This window comes from Anabrus simplex, chromosome 2, assembly GCF_040414725.1.
Source record: "Anabrus simplex isolate iqAnaSimp1 chromosome 2, ASM4041472v1, whole genome shotgun sequence".
Lineage (NCBI taxonomy): Eukaryota > Metazoa > Arthropoda > Insecta > Orthoptera > Tettigoniidae > Anabrus > Anabrus simplex.
The window spans coordinates 182172964-182192882 of record NC_090266.1 but is presented as its reverse complement, the minus strand read 5'-3'; the positions used below and the strand labels follow the sequence as shown (position 1 = coordinate 182192882).

General features: G+C 39.9%; 1 protein-coding gene across 2 annotated transcripts in view; it reads right to left on the bottom strand.

Annotated features, from left to right (window-relative positions):
* pug (pug C-1-tetrahydrofolate synthase, cytoplasmic) overlaps window positions 1-19919 on the bottom strand; it is a 629281-nt gene that overhangs the window by 110926 nt on the left and 498436 nt on the right. The gene's annotated exons all lie outside the window — the stretch shown is intronic.

Below are 19919 nucleotides of genomic sequence, written 5' to 3'. Positions count from 1 at the left end.
ATTAACTCCTCAGTTGGAATTTAGGGGAAGCAATGGAGTGTTTATGTTTCATAGATCTAGAGAAGGCATATATGACAGAGTACCGAGGGAAAAGAAGAGGATGATAACTTAGTTGAACTTCCTCTTTAAAACCACCACCATAACAAGCGAAAAGATGTTAGCCATACTAGGGGATTATGGAAAGATTATTAAAAGCTATGAAAGTCATTTACACAGTTCAAAACAATTAGGGGAACATGTTTTTGAACATATGTCATGCTCCAAAAAACAATACCTCACACATAGGTATATTACCAACTAAACCTTTATTCTTTACCGTTGAAGTATACAAAAGAACATTGATGGATTCGCATTAATTTTCCAAACACAAACGGAAATGTCCAAATAGGGGAGAAAACAAAGTGATAAGAGTCTTCCAGGGTGTATTTTTATCACAGTTGGAGAGCTCTGGTATGGTGTATGTACTCCACAAGTATTTCTCACAGCTAGGCACCTACGTGGCATACTCGTATAAGTCAACGGAGGTCACGTTGAGGTATCAGGTCTCATTCTCCAATGAGAGCCTGTTCAAGGTCTTGGAGAGTCTGTGGTGGAACAGGACGCCCATGAACACCTCTGTCAAACCTATCCCACACATGCTCGATGGGATTAAGGTCGGGACTCACTGCTGGCCATTCCATCTCTTGAATGTCCTGTTCTCGCAAGACAGCTCTGGTGATGCGCGCTACATGAGCCATGGCATTGTCGTGCAAGAGTACGAATTCAGGGCCAACACCGTATGCAGCAACCACCACACGCTGCAGCAGTATCTGCTCAATGTACCCCGCAGCGGTAGGATTACCATGGACGACAACAAGATCCATACGGCAATCAATACTGACGCAACCCCACACCAGCACAGAACCTTGTCCGAACCGGTCGCCTTCCTGGACAACATTTATCATGTACTGGTCACCACGGCATCTCCATACATGTTGACGTCCATCACACTGTATCAGGGGAAATCTGGACTCGTCTGCGAACAACACAGGTCTCCATTGTCGAAGTTGCCAGTTGGCGTTGATACGGGTAAACAGAAGGCGAGCTGTGCGATGTTGCTCCGTTAAATGGGGCACTCAAACAGAACATCTGGGTTGTAAGGACACTCTTCTTAACCTGTTCTTTACTGTCTGGTCAACATCATGACTCCAGTGACCCTCCTGAGGTCTTGTTGCAGTTCTCTGGCAGTTGCTGAACGATGCCATAACACACAGATGGTCAGATATCGGTCATCCTATGAGGTTGTCATGCATTTATTCAATAACTATATAGTGCTGTCTGTAGATGATTAATTTTTAATACCATAACGTTCCGGCAGAACTGTGCTTACTGTTCTGTGCTTCAATATAGTTCAGTTCTTATGAGTTTCTACTTGACATGTGAGCACTGCCTTTTTTTTTTTTTGCTAGGGGCTTTACGTCGCACCGACACAGATAGGTCTTATGGCGACGAGCACTGCCTTTTGGCGGAGGCTAAGTGAATTAATAAACAGCCAATCATAGGCAGCCGATTGCTCTGGTAGAGCGCGTTAGAGTCTAGTTCTGGTTAGCAGCATTGTCGATCTGTTGTTTTCTGTAACAACGTGCCATCAGTTGTGTGCTGTATTGTGCTCAGTTCTTTTCGCGGTCTTTGTCAAGTTCACTCAGTCATTCTTGACAAAGCACCGACACTAGCGGCTAGAATAATGAGTTGATTGAGTGGTCCAAGGAGCACAATATTTTGGTTCGTGATATCATGAGGAAGGGGGGATTTCACGAATCTCGTGAAACAAAACAAGCTACAGTACCCAATTTACATGCTGGATGAAATAGCTAGGAGGGATGGGCTTTTAAAGTTGTTCGCCTTCCACCATGCCATTGCCATTCCTCGAGGAAGCGAACACTACAAGCATGGAGTCAAAGATAATCAGGCATCAGTTACGCTGGCTGGCCACATCGTCCGCCTGCCAGACACACGCCTCCCAAAGAAAATCACGTACTCCCAACTAAGGAATGGCCTGCGTAACCATGGAGGGCAGCTTCAACGATACAAGGATGTTTTAAAGTGTAATCTCAAAAGATGTCATGTTGATACGGTCAACTGGAAAACTACAGCTGAGGATAGACAACGGAGTTGAACATCTAGAACAAGACAGGAGAAGATTAGATGCTGAGAGGAGGAACCGCAGGAAAGAACAAGCGAATGCAAGGGATGGTATTCTTGCATCTGCTGCAACAACTAATGTGAGCAGTGGATTATTACCGTACTACTACTACTACTGCTACTACTACTACTACCTGCGTATCCAGAATCGGACTGTTCAGCCATCTGAGAGGACACAATTGTATGTACGTGTGTTTCGTCCTCAGCCCGAAGGCTGGTTGGATCCTCAACAGCTCCGCCATCAGCTGTCATAAATGGCCTAGGCATCACTGAAGAGGCGTACTAGGGAAATGAGGAGTGAGGTAGTTTTCCGCTGCTCTCCTCACCGAGCCAGAAGTTGCTATTACATATCAGTCTGCCAAGCCCACTGAAATGCATGCACCAACTGACCCTATGAGCAATATTTTCATACCATTCATAGCAGGGACTGGCTGCATAAGGAATGGCATTACTAGCATCACTCATACCTCAGTCACTTTCATCTTGTCAAAGCCAAGGATAAAGCTGAGACAGATCAATGAAAGTAACAAAATTGCTCTAGCCCATACCAGAAGACATAGTGCACCGTAAACACTACGTCCTGCCAGCAAATACGTCCAAATGACATTATATTTATTTACTGTATATTCGTAGACAAATAAATGCCTATGACGAATAAATGCCATACAACTGATTTGGGCCCAAGTAAAGGAATATTTAGTTGTGAATAACCGATTCTTCACAGTTTCGGAAGTTGAAAGACTTCTGTGGGAAGCTGTAGGCCGTGTAAGTGTAGGCTGTGAGACACAATCTGAGATAAGTGAAGTTTGGGAGAGGGAAAGTATCACAGACGATTATGTTGGAAAAATTATTTCATTATGGTCAAGCGAGAGTGAAACCTCAATAAACGATGTCAATGCTGATAGAGACTCAGAAATGAGTGGTGTATTCCCTTTGTAGGATTTTTTCCTTCCTTACGAGGAACCAAATTTAATAGCAAAGTGACCTGTTCTAGATGATGAGTAGAAATTGCATTTTTTTACATTGTGTCTGTTCGAGCAATTATCTGTATTTATCTTACAGTATAGCCTTATCCTAAATATGTTATGTGTTATTGTTAACCTTATGCGAGTTATGCATGTTGCTACAAAGAATAATTGATCCTGGACGAATTTTCGAGTATACATTTTGGTTCGTGTTGTGAATCAGCTGTTAGTATTCGTAACAATTTGGCACCAATGTCTGACTTCCGGTTAACTGCCTAGTCGAAACTTATAAAAACGGAACTATAGATACTGTAATACAGAGCTTTCTTTCACGAGCTAGTGAAACTGATTTCAAAAGACTGTGGATCTTAGCAGTAAACCGCAAGAAGTAAATTGGTTTAAGAACTTTATTTAATACAAAATAACTCTTTATGAAACTTATTTTAATTTTTTTACAAATAGGTTAACAGTTACAAAAAATTAATATAACAATGCTATATTTGCAAAGTAAGCTGCAGTAGGCCATTTTTTTTAAAAGCACACTAGTGGACACAATATTGTAGTCTTTGTAGGTTTTGACATTCAAGATGGCGACTACTGTGTGTGAGTCTGTGATATCCGTGGTGGATAATGGTGTAAGATGCAGTGAAAAATGTGGCAAATGCAGAAAAGTAGTTAAAAATGGGATTCTGTGTCGTAAGTGTGATGAATGGTACCATTTTCGCTGTGCAAATATTGTAAATAGGTCTGATATTGAAGAAAGTGTGTGGCTGTGTCCCGAGTGTAAACAAACTGATAGTGAGGTAGAACAACAAGAAAGAGAGACTTACGAATCTATGCTTAAGATTTTACGAGTACTACAAGAAGACTTATGGGCTCTGAAACTTGAAAATGAAAGCTTAAAGGACAGAATAAAGAAACTGGAAGATAAAGAAGACAGTGGAGAAGAAAGATCGCCGTGGACAGAAGTGACGCGTAGCCATTTTAGGCCTAATGTTAAACATATGGGAGAAACTACGTACAACTTAAAACCGGAAAAAGACGCTTTGCAGTGCCAAAATAGATTTCAGTCATTGCAACAAGTTCCAGAAGAAGACACATCAAGTTTTCCGAATAATTTTAAATCCAGTGGAGGTAACCTACAGAAGAAGAAAACCAACCGGAAGTCAATATCGCCAAAAATTCATCTCTACGCAGACAGTCAAGGGCGGGGTATGGCAGAAGGCATCAAGGATGAGCTGCATAATCCAGAAACTGAGGTTTTAGGACTAATAAAACCAGGTGCCAAAATTGAAGACGTCCTTTCAAGTTGTGATCCTGTGTTAGAGAAGGACAACTACGTGGTGATTGTGAGTGGTACAAATGACATTGCTGCAAATGAAGGTGAGGAACTAATTACGACCCTCAGAGGTAAGATTTTGAAACTACCTGACTCAAAAGTAATTGTAGTTAATGTGCCACCCAGGTATGACCTTATAGAACACTCGTGTGTGAACAAAGCTGTACATGATGTAAATATAAAAATCAAGAGATTAAGTAAGAGTTTTAGAAATGTCTATGTAGTAGATACTTTAGGTCTTGGCAGGCAAATGTTCACTAGGCATGGGTTACATCTGAATGGTAATGGAAGAGCAACTCTCTGTAGACAAATTGCTACAATTATCAACAGAGATTTGCAAACTAATATGCACTTAAGAAAATCCATACCACTAAATTGGCATATACAGGGAAACTTGCCAGAAAACCCAGATCCTTAAATCAAGATCTATATACAAAGATCTGGGTTCCAGGGATGTTCTCAACTCATGAGTCAAATGTTACCCAATTACAACAGTCAAGTTTTAGGGAGGAAGGGGGTCTGAGATTGCTCTTGGTAAACTGTCAGAGTGTAGTAAATAAACAAATAAAATTCAGTACAATGATGGAATCTTATGAGACTGATGTGGTGATAGGAGTAGAATCATGGTTGAGAGAAGGGGTGGGTAATAGAGAAGTATTTCCAACAGGGTATACAGTCTATCATAGAGACCGAGGAGATAAAAAGGGTGGGGGAGTGTTTCTTCTGGTGAAGGAAACTTATTGTTCACATGAATGGTTTACCGATGAAAGGGATGAAATATTAGGGATAAATTAGTTCGTGATAATATGAAGGAGGTGGGAATTATAGGAACATATAGGCCTGGAAGAGAGGAAAGGGACATGGAAATATTTGAGAAAATAATAGAGTATACTCATAAAAACAATAATAATGATATGGTAATAATTGGGGGAGATCTAAACTTGCCTGAAGTTGAATGAAATGGAGCTGCAAGTGAAGCCCATGAACAGAAACTGGCAAATAAGTTAATTTGGGAGGGAGGATTTACACAAGTAGTACAAGAACCAACTCGTCTCAACAAATTGCTAGATGTATTCTTGGTTAAACCATGGGAAATTGTTGATAAAACTGAGGTAATTGAAGGAATAGGTGACCATAAGGCCGTAATAATGGATGTAGGACTTGTACCAAAAATGCTTAATAAGAGGGTCACACAAGACAAGAAATTATACAGAAAAACTAAAGTTGATGAATTTGGGACTTACCTTAAATCACAATTCAGTTGTTGGATAAGTGAAGGGAGTAATGTGGATACACTCTGAGCTAAATTTAAACGAATCATTTGGGAAGGAAAGAAGAGATTTGTACCTGTTAAGAAGGGTAAAATGACCTCAGACCCTGTTTATTATACAAGGGAAATAAGGAAATTAAAAAGAAAATGTAGAATAGTAGACAGGGAAATCAAAGAGGGTAGGGAGAATAGAGAAACTAGAAAACAGCTAATGAGGGAACTGAATAGAGTGAAAAAGGAAGCAAAAGAGAAATATATGAATGGCATACTTCAAGAGGGTAATGACCACAAAGGGAAATGGAAAAAGATGTATTCATATATTAGGAATCAAAAAGGAAAAGGAATCCAAATTCCTACAATGGTGGGAGAAGGGGGTGAACGCTATTCAACAGATACTGAGAAAGCAAATCTATTTAGTAGGGAATTCAGAGATTCAGTAGAAGATTCTCAGGAGTTAGAAACAGTAACAGAAAATAGAGAGGGAGAGACACATAGGGAAACAAGAAGCTTCTCATTCACAAATGAAGATATTTTCAGAGAAATCCAACTGCTTCAGCAAGGAAAAGCAACAGGAAGTGATCAAATTACTGGGGAGGTATTAAAGACAATGGGGTGGTACATAGCGCCTTATTTAAAATTTCTCTTTGACTATGTCATAAATAATAGTGTAATACCAAAAGAATGGAAGGAATCTATTATAATACCAATTTATAAAGGAAAGGGTGATAAAAGGAAACCAGAGAACTACAGACCAATCAGCCTGACCAGCATAGTTTGTAAAATACTGGAGAGTTTAATAGCTAAGTACATCAGAGGGATATGTGATGATAAAAATTGGTTCATGAGGAGCCAGTATGGATTTAGAAAGACATTTTCTTGTGAGGCACAACTGGTGGGATTTCAGCAGGACATATCAGATCAGTTGGATTCAGGAGGCCAGTTAGATTGCATAGCAATAGATCTTTCCAAAGCCTTTGATAGAGTGGAACATGGAATATTATTAAAGAAATTGGAGGGATTGGACGTAAGGGTTATACGTTGGATAAGAACATTTCTAAATTCAAGGCTTTAGAAAGTCAAAGTAGGAAATAATATATCACAGGAAGAGAAAGTTTGGAAGAGAATCGAACAGGGTAGTATAATCGGTCCGTTACTTTTCTTAATATACACAAATGATTTAGGGAACAATAAATATAACATCAAAAATAAGATTGTATGCAGATGATATAATTGTTTATAGGGAAATAAATAAATTTGAGGATTGTTCAGAATTACAAAGGGACCTTGAAAGTATCCAACAGTGGGTTGAAGAAAATAATATGAAGGTTAATAGAGGCAAATCAACTGTTACAACATTTACAAACAGGAGCTTTAAAACTGAATTTGAATATACTTTGGATGAGGTAGTTATCCCAAAAGATGGCAAGTGCAAATACTTAGGTGTGAGATTTGAAAGTAATTTGCACTGGAAGGGTCATGTTGATGACATTGTTGGGAAAGCATACAGATCGTTACATGTCATAATGAGGCTACTTAAAGGATGCAACAACGAATTAAAAGAAAAAAGTTATTTAAGTATGGTTCGTCCATTATTGGAATATGCAAACAGTGTTTGGGATCCTCACCAAGAATACCTAATAAAAGAAATAGATAGTGTGCAGAGGAAAGCAGCAAGATTTGTAACAGGGGATTTCAGGGGAAACAGTAGTGTATCAGAAATGTTAGAGGAATTTGGGTGGAAAACTTTAAGTAAGAGAAGGGAGAAAACTAGACTTATAGGATTATATAGAGCCTATACAGGAGAAGCAGCATGGGGAGAAATCCGTGAGAGGCTTCAGTTGGAAAATAATTATATTGGCAGAACTGACCACAAGTATAAAATTAGAAGGAATTTTAGCAGAAGCGACTGGGGTAAATTTTCATTCACTGGGAAGGGCGTGAAGGAGTGGAACAGTTTACCAGGGGTAGTGTTTGATCCTTTTCCAAAATCTGTACAGGTATTCAAGAAGAGAATAAACAGCAACAGGGAAAATAAATGAAATGTTAGAGGGCATTCGACCAGTGCAGGCTATTGTAAATAAAAAATGTGTGTTAAAAAAAAAAAAAAAAAAATTCCATCCCCTGGTCCATGGAGTTTGGACAGCCAAAGTAGGGGACTGCCTGTAGGGGTGAAGTACAGTGGTGACTTCGAGGGCCCTGGGACCGCTACGGTAGCTGTGAAGGCCCTTCAGGAACTCTGAAAAGTGGTGGCAAAAGGGGGCTCTGGTTAAGACGCAGCAGGTCGTTATGCTATTTAGGTTCCAAAATGGGTAAAAAAAAAAGTAAATAAATGCAATGTAAATTTTAATCTTATACCAGTTGCATAGTATTATTTGAAGTAATTCCACATACTGTATATGAGTTGACTATGTTTGTAAGTATAGGAGATATTATAAGTAGAATTTTGTAAACAATATAAATTTATTAAGGATGATCTGTTTGTTTAATAGAAAAGAATTGTTAGCATAAATTGTATATTATTGTATTCTAGAAAACAAAATTTTCTTCTCTTGTTAATTTAAAATTTAGTGCTTGACAATAATGTATTTTAGTGTACCATTTGCCACCGAGGTAGACACCTCATTTGCAAATAAAGAGATTTTGATTTGATTTGATAACTGTAGTTAATGACAGGTAGTAAATAATAATAATAATAATAATAATAATAATAATAATAATAATAATAATAATAATAATAATAATAATAATAATAATAATAATAATAATAATAATAATAATAATAATAATAATAATAACAATAACAACAACAACAATAATAATAATAGTAATAATAATAATAATAATAATAATAATAATAACAATAACAAAAACAACAACAACAGCAATAGATCTAATAATATATCATATCTCAATACAGAGTAATGTGTGAAATTTTACAGTATTCAGTCACGACCTCAAATAATTTTAAAATGCAGTATATAGAAATATAATGTTCGGCTCCATGGCTAAATGGTTAGCGCACTGGCCTTTGATCACGGGGGTCCCAGGTTTGATTCCCAGCAGGATGGGAAATCTTAACCATCACTGGTTAATTCCACTGGCATGAGGCTGGGTGTACGTGTCGTCTTTATCATCATTTCATCCTAATCACGACGTACAAGTCGTCTACAGATGTCAAATCAAAAAAGGACCTGCACCTGGGAAGTTGAATATGCCCTCGGACACTCCCGGCACTAAAAGCCATATGCCATTTCATTTTAGAAATATAATTACTGAAAGAGGCCTACATTACACAATTCCAATAGCTCACAGAAATACCTTATTTCACAAATGCGTGATCGTACGTAAATTCGTGTCCTCATCCAGAGGTGGTGTAAATATTTTCAGGCACAGCCCTAGTGGAAATGAGCTGCATATACCATTTTAACCACACAACAGCCCTAATGCCAATCTTACATTTCTGGCAGTGCAAGAGATTATTCTCATTTTAGATCCCGTATTGAAAATCAATTGAAAGGAGAATAATAAAACTTTGTTATGAGTAGGTGTAAAACAAAGGTTTATTATTCTCCTTTCTGGCAGTATCGGGAATCAAACAGGGAACCCCAGGACGGTGGCTATTAGCGCTAACCATTACACTACGGACGTGGACTTCATCACTGGTACTATATATGCAGTAATAATATAAATAATCATTCATTGGCAACTTTGAGTGATTTTGATTTTTTCTCCTCATGCTAAATTTTCTTGATGATGAACATGCGGTTTCAAAATCAGGAATTTCAATTGGTCCAACATCAAGCCTCTGCTTTTTACCAGAAAAAGTTCTTCTAATTTGCTCCCCTTGTTAAATTCCCGTGCTTGAGATGTGAGGGCAAGATCATTCACAGGGTTGAAACTTAAAAGCTTTTCAGTCTGTCGAACATGCAAGTTCAATATAAATATTATACTATAATATACCTGTAAAAACACACTATACAGTGTTTTTTTCTTACAGGTATATTACAGTGTAATATTTATACTGAACTTGTGTATTCGACAGACTGAAAAACTTTTAAGTTACATTTAACTGAGACGACAATGGAAGGTATGGCTTCTGTCTTAACGAAACATTCACAGGGTTGATTAGTTCTGAGTGAACTGCATAAATAACAAACTGAAATATGCTTACATTTCTCTCATGGTGAGCATTCACAGGAACAATTAATCGCCACCCTAGCAGCATTTACCTTTGCTAATATGTTATTGTATTAAAAATAGGCCAAAACTATTGTTTACTTTATTGTTAGTTCCTGCAAAGTGTTTTTCTTGTATATATGACCACTTTCTGCAAGACTGGAAGAATTAGACTGATAGCTGTCATATAAAACACTCTGAAGTCCCACTGTCAGCCAATCCAACACACGGTGAGACTACAGCAGATTGCACGGCAACACACAATAACTTACAATGTTTGCCACACGCAGTGCAGCGGTGCCTCCCGTTAATGCACGGAGCCTATAGTGAGTGAGTTTGAATCAAGGCGCAGCAATGTTAATGCAGTGACCTCACAGTTATGATCAACAGTATTCTGTTTATTCGGAATGAGGAGATAAAGGCTACGTTAGGAATTAACTTGAATGATGAAGCTGTAAAAATAAACCAGCTTTGGTGGTGAGGTCATATTAGGCGAAAGGAAGATGATAGGTTTCTTAAGAGAATAATGGACTCGGGCATGGAGGATAAGAGAAGCAGACGGAGACCAAGACAACGATGGTTAGACTCAGTTTCTAATGATATAAAGATAAGAGGTATGGGACTAAAAGAGGCCATAGAACTAGTTACAAATAGAGGAATGTGAACGCATTTAGTAAATTCACAGAGGCTTCACCAAAGTGCAAATTAAACAAACAATTAAACAAAAACCATAGATCTGAAATAAATTAATGCAGGACCTCAGGAAATAAAAACCAGTAAGCATTAAAAAAATGGATGTGTGGAATGTATAAAAGAAATTTTACTGTACATGGTATATCTTGCATGTTGTGCAGATAAGCTGCTCCCGATGATAATCGAAAGATTCAGCCCAAAGGAAAGATTCCAGTAAGTGCGGTTGTGCATGTGCATGAAAAGGGATTGGATGTATGAAAATGGCATGAAAGTATGGACTGATAAAGTATGGGGAAGGAGAAAAAGGAGCAATACTAAAGAAGAAAGCTCTTCTTGTTCTTGATCAGTTTCTTTCTTTCTTTCTTTTTTTTTTTTTACGTCACACTGACACAGATAGGTCTTACAGTGACTATGGAGGCCTAGGAGTGGAAGGAAGCAGCCGTGGCCTTAATTAAGGTACAGCCCCAGCATTTCCCTGGTGTGAAAATGGGGAAACCACGGAAAACCATTTACAGAGCTGCCAACAGCGGGGTTTGATCTCACTATCTCCCAGATGCAAGCTCACAGCTGCGCGCCCCTAACCGCATGGCCAACTTGCCCCTAACCTCACGGCCAACTCACCCAGTTGATCAGTTTCAATCACACTTGATGGAATCCATTAAGCAAAAAAAAAAAGAAAAAAATCCAACAGTGCAATACTGAATTGGCTGTTATCCCAGGAGGACTAACATCTCAACCACAACCCATTGATATTTCTTTAAACAAACTATTTAAAGTGTACATGAGAGAAGAATGGAACAAATGAATGATGGATACTATTGTTATCAGGTCATTCATTTTGCTCTGAAATGGCCTATTATCACATGGTTGTATGAAGGGATGAAAGTATCATGGTCGCAAGTGAACAAACAAATTGTCTTTAAATCCTTTCTTTAGTGTTTTTTTTTTAAACAATCTGTTTTGTGTTGCACTGACACAGATAGGTCTTATGGCGATGATGGGATAGGAAAAGGCTAAGACCGGAAAGGAAGCAAACATGGCGTTAGATAAGGTACAGCCCCAGCATTTGCCGGCTGTGAAAATGGGAAACCACAGAAAACCACCTTCAGGGCTGCCAGCAGTGGGGTCTGAACCCACTATCTCCCAAATGCAACTTGACAGCTAAGTGAACCAAACCGCACAGCCACTTGCTCGGTTTTCTTAAGTGTGGCATCAGTAATGTCCTTGATGACTTTGATGGAAGCAAGGATAATTTTTTGTATCAAAGGGACGATGATGAAGAGGAAGAAACATACGGGAATGGTAACAAAATGACGTGTGTGGGTGAGAAGATTCAGATGGCAGTGTATGGATTTTGGTGGTTTCTACATGGTCAGTGCACTGTTCAAAAGCTATTACAGTATTATGTTAAGTACAGTTTTCTGTGTGGGTGCTTTTTTAAATTTCGTTTTTCCTGAAGAACTGTGTCAAAGTTTGAAGTGCATCTCATACACCAAAAAATGTGCTCGGTACTTTTAAAGTAATAAGTGTTCAAGTATAATTTTTGGCAGGTGACCTATCTTCATTTGACTGTCTCTTCCAAACGCATCTTACTAATAACTGTCCATCTTGCTCCTATTCAAGATCATCTGTAATGAAAAACATATGTAACAGATAAATTCCCAGAAGCTACCTCTATAATTTTCCTTTACATTTGGGAAGATATTAGAAACCCGTAAACATATTTCTGGGATATATATTCATACACTGGTCTACCACATCGTCGTTCCACCTAGAAAAGCCGCTATGTGATAATATTTCAGCTCAGAACTCTGAACAGAAAGGTTCTGTCATCTGAGGTTCAGTATTTCATGAACTATATCAGGGACAGATATAGGCGACACTCGAACACGAAATCTGTGGAACATCAGACAACATACTAACATAGATATAATAAGGGCCTTTGGCTTACGCCGTGTCAAGAAAACACTGTAAAACTCTGTACGTTTCACAGACAACTTTGCTGAGAGTCTTCAGAAAAAATTCCTGACTGTTCCCGAGAAAATCTTCTACAATTACAAGGGTTTGAATTTAAGAATGCTTTACCGTTGGAGAACTGTAGTGATACGCTCATTCATCACCAGGTGGCTCATTGCAGGCTGGCACAGCGCTCCAAGCTGGATCTTACAACACCATTAAGCTCCAAATACAATGATTCATCCTACCATGCAAGCTTGAGAAGTAGTTGTTTGAGTCATCAGTCCATAGACTGGTTTGATGCAGCTCTCCATACCACCCTATCCTGTGCTAACCTTTTCATTTCCACGTAACTATTGCATCCTACATCTGCTCTAATCTGCTTGTCATATTCATATCTACCATTCTTACCGCCTATGCATCCTTCAAAAACCTACTGAACAAGTCCTGGGTGTCTTAAGATGTGTCCTATCATTTCATCTCTTCTTATCATCAAATTTAGCCAAATCTATCTCCTCTCACCAATTCAATTCAGTATCTCTTCATTCGTGATTCGATCTATCCATCTCACATTCAGCATTCTTCTGTAACACCACATTTCAAAATATTCTATTCTCTTTCTTTCTGAGCTAGTTATCATCCATGTTTCACTTCCATACAATCCCAAGCTCCAGATGAAAGTCTTCAGAAACATTTTTTTAATTCCTATATCAATGTTCGAAGTGAGCAAATTTCTTTTCTTAAGAAAGCTCTTCCATGCTTGTGCCAACCTGCATTTTATGTCCTCCTTACTTCTGCCATGGTTACTTATTTCACTACCCAAGTAACAATATTCATTTACTTCCTTTAAGACTTCATTTCGTAATCTAATATTTCCTGCATCGCCTGCCTTCGTTTGACTGCACTCCATTACTTTTGTTTTGGACTTATCTATTTTCATCTTGTACTCCTTACCCAAGACTTTGTGTCCATACCATTCAGCAACTTCTGAAGATCTTCTGCAGTCTCAGATAAAATAACAATACCATTGGCAAATCTCAAGGTTTTGATTTCCTCTCCTTGGATTGTGATTCCCTTTCCAAATTCCTCTTTGATTTCCTTTACTGCCTGTTCTATGTAAACATTGAAAAGGAGGGGGGACAAACTGCAGCCTTGCCTCACTCCTTTCGGATTGCTGCTTCTTTTTCAAAGCCCTCGATTTTTATCACTGCAGACTGATTTTTATACAGATTGTAGACAATTCTTTGTTCTCGGTATCTGATCCCTATCACCTCCAGAATCTTAAACAGCTTGGGCCAATCAATGTTACAGAATGGCTTTTCTAGATCTACGAATGCCATGTACGTGGGGCTTGTCCTTCTTAATTCGATCCTCTAAGATTAGACATAAAGTCAGAATTGCTTCACGTATTCCACATTTCTTCTGAAGCCAAACTGATCTTCTCCCAACTCAGCTTCAATTTGTCTTTCCATTCTTCTGTAAATAATGCGTGTTAAAATTTTGTAGGCATGAGATACTAAACTAATGGTGCGGTAGTTTTCACACTTGTCAGCACCGGCTTTCTTGGGAATAGGTATAACAATATTCTGCCGAAAATCTGATGGCACTTCTTCTGTCTCATATAGTCCTCTCCGTGTAAGGACGTACCCTAAGGGTGCAACCTTACCCTTTCCCCTGTAATATTAAGATATTGATTTATAGTTACTTTTCTTGCTGTTGGGTCTTTTTCAGTGTCGGTAACCATACAGTTTAGGGACCCTACTTGCCGATACGACGTCTTACATTTACCGTTAATCTGGCACGTTGGCAACGTTCAATCACTGCTCAAGCGTGAAGTGCGTGTTGCCACCGCATCGCCGTTAAAGTTACTAGTGATACATTTACGAGAATATTTAAAGGATATTTTCTTTTTCTGTGGAATTTTAAATCTATTTGGCTAATACCAGGTAAGTAGGATTGTGGCATGTTCGGATAATGCATTTAATAACATAGTTTGTGTGAAATGATGAAAGTGCTCAAATACGTCAGTCTCATGTCTAGATCTACCTGCACATGAAATAACTCTTGCGGGACGAAATTTTGGCAGTAGAACTTATAACATTATTATTTTCAAATCCGCAGTGAACTTGAAAGCTGACCTAAATTCCGTTCACGGAGCTTGGCACATTAGTATTCCTATATGTTTCCTGATAAGCTTGAAGATATAACCAGCCTGCAGGCTGAAAATATGCCCAATAATCTCTTTCCTTACTGGTTACCGGTATTGAAGAGAGAAGGAAATATTCGCGCAAAAGAAAGGGAAGTCATTGAATGTCTGGAACTTTCGAAAATCATACTGCAAAGACTTATGAAATAAATTGCATCGTTTAACACGCCCCTCTTTTCAAGAATATGGTTATAGTACGCCTACTGTATATCAAAATAAAGACAGATAATTTAAGTGAGAAAGTGTGTTTATTTCCTTAATTCCTCATTGAGAAGATATTCACAATTTTCTTGATTTATTTCATCTTATCTTTTATCATTTGCTAGGGTAGGGAAAGATTCATTATCGGTGTTTACATTGAGGTTAGTTTGTTATGGTTAAGTCTGATGATTTTAATATGTAACCAGGCAGGTTGGCAGCAGTGATCAGCCATTACAAAAAAGAGAAAAGAAGAGCATCGGGCGGCGATATTTACTTTCTGGGGTATTTCCTTACGTGGCAATTACTATACATCTTGCACACTAAATGGAATAACCTTGCCATGCTGGTTTCTCCTAAGCCAGTCAGTAATTCAGAGGGAATGTCATCAATTCCAGGTGTCTTGTTCCTATTCAGGTCTCTCGGAGCTCTGTCAAACTCTGACCTCAAAATTGAGTCTCCCATTTCATCAGCATCCAACAGCCTCTTCTTGTTCCAGAACCAAATCATCTACATCTTTACCTTGATACAACTGTTGGATATGTTCCTGCCATCTTTCTGCTTTGTCTTCTTTCCCTAGAAGTGGCTTTCCATCTAAGCTCTTAATATCCATACACCTAGATTTCCTTCCTCCAAAGGTTTCCTTGATTTTCCCGTATGCAGCATCTACCTTTCCTAGGACCATACAACCTTCGACATCCTTGCACTTCTCCTGCAGTTATTCATCCTTAGCTACCTTGCACTTCCTATCCACTTCATTCTTTAATCACATGTACTCTTTTCTGTCTTCGTTTCTTGCATTCTTGTATTTTTGTCGTTCATCAATCAGGTCTAGTATCTCCTGAGTTATCCACTTATTCTTCGTTGAGTTTTTCTTCCTTCCTAACATTTCTTCAACAGCCCTACTGACTTCATTTTTCATGACTATCCATTCTTCCTCTATTGTGTTTCCTTCAGCCTCTTCATTATGTCATTGTGCAACATGTTCCTTGAAACAATCCCCCACACACTTCTCTTTCAACTTGTCTAGATCCCATCTTTTTGCATTCCATCCTTTCTTCAATTTTTTTCAACTTCATATGACATTTCATGACCAACATTTGTGGTCAGAGTCCACGTCTGCTCCTGGGAAAATTTTGCAAACCAACACCTGGTTTCTGTATCTCTGCCTAATTGTAATGAAGTCTGTTTGATACCTTCCAGGATCTCCAGGTGTCGTCCACGTATACAGCCATTGTTTGTGGTGTTTGAACCAAGTATTGGCAAGGACTAAATTATGATCATTGCAGAATTCAACCAGCCAACTTCCTCTTTCGTTCCTTTGTCCCAATCTGAATTCTCCTACTCTATTACCTTCTCTTCTTGGCCTACTACTGCATTCCAGTCTCCCATCACAATTATATTCTAGTCACCTTTTACATATTTTATTAAATCTTCTCTCTCTTCACATTTTCTTTTGATTTCCCCATTGTCTGCTGAACTAGTAGGCATATAGACCTGCACTATTGTGGTGGGCATTAGATTGGTGTCTATCTTGACGACAATAATTCTTTCACTATGCTGGTCATAGCAGCTTACCCGTTCCCCTATTTTCTTATTCATTATTAAACCAACTCCTGCATTTCCCCTGTTTGATATTGTGCTGATAATTCGGCAGTCATGTGACCAAAAATCCTGCTCTTCCTGCCAATGTACTTCACTTATACCAACTACATCTAACTTTAGTCTATCCATCTCCCATTTCAGATTCCCTAATTTACCACAACGATTCAAACTTCTAACATTCCACGCTCCGACTCGCAGAATGTCAGTATCCATCTTCCTGCTGATCGCCACCTCTCGTGTAGTCCCCACCCGGAGATCCCAATAGGGGACTAGTTTACCTCTGGAATATTTCTTTTTGCTATTGGCTTTACGTCGCACCGACACAGATAGGTCTTATGGCGACGATGGTATAGGAAAGGTCTAGGAGTTGGAAGGAAGTGGCCGTGGCCTTAATTAAAGTACAACCCTAGCATTTACCTGGTGAGAAAACGGGAAACCGTCTTCAGGACTGCCGACAGTGGGATTCAAACCCACTATCTCCTGGATGCAAGCTCACAGACCCCCCCTCTGGAATATTTTAACCGGAAGGAAGCCATCATCAGTACATCATTCATACAGAGAGAGAGCTGCATGTCCTTGGGAGTTAGTTACAGCTGTAGTTTCCCATTGCTTTCAGCCGTATATTAGTATCAACACAGCTAAGCCATGTTGAATATTATTACAAGCCCATATCAGTCAATCATCTAGACTACCACCCTTGCAACTTCCGAAAGGGTGGTACCCCCCCCTTTCGATAAACCATTCGCTAGTCTGGTCTCTCGACAGATACCCATCCGATATGGTTGCACCTGCAGCTCGGCTATCTGCTTCATTGGGACATGCAAGCCTCCCCACCGCGGCAAGGTCACATAGTTCACAGCAGGGAAATATAAGAATTATAAGAATAAATTGACAAGAGGGTCCATTTTCAGCCAAATACATTTTTAACAGATTATGTGATAACTAAAACATATGTACAATAGACAAAGAGAGTTTGAAGGCAATAATCAGGATTCTCACAGAAGACAGGAAGGAAGGTAGGCCTCCCTCAAACAATGTACAGGTTACAGTAGTAGTAAAAGAGGGATGGGAAGGAATGGGGGGAATTGTAGAAGACAGGTGGTCTAATGTTCTAAGGGGAAGGAGATTGCAGGCTAAGGGCTCTATTCAGGATCAGAATTCAGGACAGGTAACTTTGGGAAATTGGTACGAGTCACTCCTGGTAGAACAGAGGGAAGATGAGGAACAGGGAATTGTTGCTGAGATGTGTGGAAGTAATAGGAAGGGAAAAGGTAGGAAAGGGAAATGTAGAGTAGAGAATAGGAAAATACAGGTGGGACAGGGTCATGGGAGGGAGAAAAGGGAGGAGGAAGTAGCTTCTGCAGCTATCAGGAAATATAGGGCTGACCAGGAAGGGAGGGGATCAAATGAGGTGGGTAGGGTTGAGGCTCTGGTCATGGGGGATTCCATCGTTAGCCATGGGGAAAGTGCGTAGAAGAGAGGTGATGATGATGCTTGTTGTTTAAAGGGGCCTAACATTGAGGTCATCGGCCCCTAATGGTACGAAATGAAATAACAAAAAGTTCAAATTCATCCACTGACCAAAATAAAATGTCATAAAGAATGAATGGATGGACATGAACCCCCCCCCCAAAAAAACAGTGGATCAGACTAAAAAAAAAAATCGTAAATAATAGTATTACTGACCAACGGACCACTTATGAAGCACAATGATACTTGATGTCTAAAGGGGTGCAAAATCCATGTCTAAGGCCCCACAGAGTGGTACATGTCGCGAGTAAAGTAGAACCATGGTATTTGTCATGTTGGGGTACTAATCAAAAGTAGCGAAGACTCTCGGTGTTCCACACAAGATGGTACTACTCATAAGTATTGTACTTCGTACAGGGAACGCAGATCTATGGTGTTTCTCACACAATGGCGCCACTCACAGCCAACGCAAACTGATGAGGCTCCTCACCTAGGTGTACTAATCACGGGCGCCGGTATTCCCGTGGTGTTCCTCACATAGTGGGCACCAATCACAGGCAACGCAGACCGACAGTGTTGCTCATAGGCTACGCCCATACCCGCGGTGTTGCTCACATGGGTACGACACACGGGTACTGGAAACACCCAGGCCAGCCTCTTTACTGCTACTAATCACAAACCTATTTCGTAACTAATTTAGTGGTACTACTCGCAAGTACAGGCAACCCATGGTGTTCGACGCATGATTGTATGAATCAAAAGTAGTTTCATGGTTCTAATTCAATCATCCCTTGGTCGCCCCTTTTAGTCGCCTCTCACGACAGGCAGGGGATACTGTGGGTGTATTATTTGTCTGTCCCCCACCCATAGGGGGTAAAGAGACAGAAAAAAGAAGAAAGAAGGGATCCGTCACTTCGAAAAATGAAGTAATGAATGAAGAAAGGCAAGGGCCACGAAGGGCATGAAAATGAAAGACTCCTTAGTCCTCGAATGCTCTAATACCGCCTGGGTTGGAAAAGAACAAGGGTTGACCAAGGGAGGTCGGATAGGATAAACGAAAGTGAGGAGCCTGGCACAAGTGGAAGAAATGCCAAGACTCAGCTAAGTGCCCTGTGGTCACCAATCCACATTCCCAAGTTGAGAGCCCCTTGGGTCCCTTCTAGTCGCCTCTTACGACAGGCAGGGGATACCGCGGGTGTGTTCTACATGTCCATCCCCCACTCAAAGGGTGTAGTGTGTTTGGTCCACGAGAGGTATTTTATTTCCCTCAAGTCCGCCGGCAAGCCAGTTAGGACCCCCCTACCTGCCACCTGTGACGCGCCACGTGGGAGTATCACCTCTCCCCCTGCTACGCCAGCATAGTACATTCGTGGGTAGAAGAGAGGAAAGGGAACCAGGGTAGAGTGTTATCCAGGAATTACGTTGAGGCAGATGTTGAGGAAAGTAGAAGAGGAGGAGGGGAAAGAGAAGGTGGTAGTGTTTCACGTAGATACCAGGAACGTAAGGCAAGCTGGTATAAGCACTGACATAGTTGAGGATGTGTGGCATCTGGTAAATGCAGCAAGGGTGTAGTTTAAGGAAGCAGAGATTGTTATCAGTGGAATAGTGTGTGTAGGAGGGATACTGAATGGAGGGTGATTGGGGATTTAAATGAGACTATGGAGTGGGTATGTGGGAAACTGGGAGTGAAATTTCTAGATCCTAATGGGTGGGTAGGCAATAGGGATCTGCGCTCAGATGGCCTTCACTTAAACCGCAGTGGTATGTATAAGTTAGGATATTTGTTTGGAAGGGTAATAGGGAAGTACATTCGGAGAAATGGGGTGGTCTAGGGAGCGGTGATAAGGGTACAGAGATCTG